The following is a 2500-nucleotide window of genomic DNA, read 5'->3' as shown; positions in this document are numbered from 1 at the left end:
ATATATATATATATATATATATATATATATATATATATATATATAACTGATTTATCTATGCAGCGCGAATAAAAATGTTAAGTATGAACTTGATTGAAATTAACTGGTCATTAGTATTCATAACTGACTGTGTAATAGTTAGAGGAATATCCTTTACACTGGTAAATTTTCCTTCTGTGAAAGGTAAATTGATGGTATATGAACAAGATAAATTCTTTATGGAAAACTGTTTATAACATATAAAGAGCTGTAGAATGAAAATAGAGAGAAGTCGAGTGCCAAATTGGTACGGGGCTTCATAGAGGCAAAATTATTCATCAAAATAAGAATTTCCCGGCACCTCCTCGCCTCAGGACGGAGCATTACGAGCAGAGACGCTGAATGCCACGTCGGGGAAACGCGGCACTGACAGTCAACTTTGTTTTCCTCACTGAACTAATGCATGTTAAATGTGCTCTATCATTCCTTGATACTTTCATATTTCTAAAGTTTGGAAGGAGGTTTAAGACGAAATGCAGTATTAGGTCACCAGTATCCAAAACCAAATACGGGTATGCATGGTTGATGGATGCAAATGGAAACCGGCACCTAAGTTAAGTGGTGTGTGAAAGACGGGTTGGTAGGTGAGGCGTACCCAAGGCTGGCCTGGCCTAACCATGCTGCGGCACAGATAGTAGGGGTTTGTCTGATCTATTTCGCAGCTGAAATAGATCTGACTGCGAAAGAGAGGGAGGGAGGGCGCCTGCGTGGAGTGGCCAAACCCATGGGTCGCTGCAGTGGCGGCAGCGAGACAACGGCGGCGGTCGTTCCTCGACTCCCTTGCCTCGACCCACATCCCGCCGGGCGCAGCTTGACACCGTATTATTAAATTATATCTTAATTGGAATTAATGATTGGCAATACTTTTGTTCTCAATCATGTTAACTCAAAGTGAAGACACACCGCATGAAATGAGAAAGATAAAATTGACCTCTGTAGACTGGGACAGAAAATCCTCAGACAGGATGATTCAATGAAACACTCAGCTTTGTCATAAAATGTCTTTGTCAAGTTAGCAATATTTTAATACATATCACAAACAGCTACAAATAAACAAATCACTGAAAACAGTTATGGTAACAAGTAAATTATATACAGCCCTTTCATATTCCACAGTCAACACGTTTTGCATATAAAGATATTGAACATAATCAAATGAAAAATGACACTCCACACACATGGAAAGAGGCTGCCACTTCACTTACCTTATTTATATTTGCATCCATTGAATTCCTCAAAGCATAATGCAAAGATAGGTAGACTGCTGTATTTGGCAAATTCCGAGGGAACTTCGCATGGATATTCTAGTTGGGTAAGCAAGTTTCAAAGGTGTTTGATAACTAACAAGAGAAGAACATTATGCAAAGCAAATCCAATATCATTTTTTAAACATTTGACTGGAATGGGATGTGGTCCCATTTACTCACTCTTGAGGAATGGATTATATACATACAGAATGTCAGTGCTGAATGTGGTACCTTTTGACAAGTTCTTAAATATGCCCTACAGTTTTATTATGCATAAAAATAATTACTAGAGCTCACAGATTTATTTCAGACACTCAATCAAGCACCAACTAGTTGATAATATAATTTACTAAATAATTTTAAGCTCATACGCTTAACTATTGAAAATCATGTGCAAATACATTTCAAACTGTACTGCATAAGAGATAATCCTATTTCCTGTATATCTTTCAGGTTATACAGTAGATTCCCAATTGTTTTTATTTTGCTTTATATTTGCTTCACCATTTGTTTTATCTTTCTATAAGGACATATCTCTTATTTTACAACACTGACATTGTATCGAGGTGGAGCTTGCATACTTTGGCTTACAATGAAAAATCACAACATCTCATGACTTGGGTTTTCAAGAAAAAAAAAAAATCTTTTCATTCCGGATGTATTACTTTCAGTCTTGAAGCAGGCTTTATGGAAGGAGAGAATGACTGTAGCAATTATATTATAATGTGTATTACATTATATATTAAAGTCTATTAATATTAATGTCTTAGTCAACACCGTTTCCAATCATGCCAAACTGTATTTTTTTATCAAAACCAGTGTCTTGTAACAACTTTATAAAATCTAAAATTCTTTGTTTTTTTCTGACAAACATTTACTACTGTATAAACCATTAAGAAAACATAGGGAATTGATCACTGTGACCTTAACATAAGTAGCAAACTGAAAATCTATATACGTGTATATCCTTACTTCTTTATAATTAGTATTCATATGCAACTTATTAATTCTCCATTGTTTAAACTGTAGAGTGTGATTACGAGTAATATTTCCACCGAGAAAAGCCAAGTGCACAATCTTTCATGATGAGGTTCATATACGATGTGTAAAACATAGTACTTCTTATGCTGAGACTAAAAGTCTTCCTAAGGTCTTCTGATATAGCTTTAAGTTCCACTGATAAGATCTTCATCCTCTGAAAATCTATGTAATAT

At 35.4% G+C, this 2500-nt stretch overlaps 1 protein-coding gene across 1 annotated transcript in view; it reads right to left on the bottom strand.

The window, feature by feature from the left end:
* Positions 1–1026: 1026 nt before the first annotated feature.
* Stam (signal transducing adaptor molecule) overlaps positions 1027–2500 on the bottom strand; it is a 24773-nt gene continuing 23299 nt past the window's right edge. Inside the window, exon 11 of the mRNA XM_027360966.2 lies at positions 1027–2500. This exon is cut by the window's right edge and continues 4518 nt beyond it. The gene's annotated coding sequence lies outside the window, so the exon portion shown is untranslated.

Source organism: Penaeus vannamei, chromosome 40 (assembly GCF_042767895.1).
Source record: "Penaeus vannamei isolate JL-2024 chromosome 40, ASM4276789v1, whole genome shotgun sequence".
Taxonomy (NCBI): Eukaryota; Metazoa; Arthropoda; class Malacostraca; order Decapoda; family Penaeidae; genus Penaeus; species Penaeus vannamei.
The sequence above is the reverse complement of the archived record's forward strand: the minus strand, read 5'-3'. Positions and strand labels throughout refer to the sequence as shown.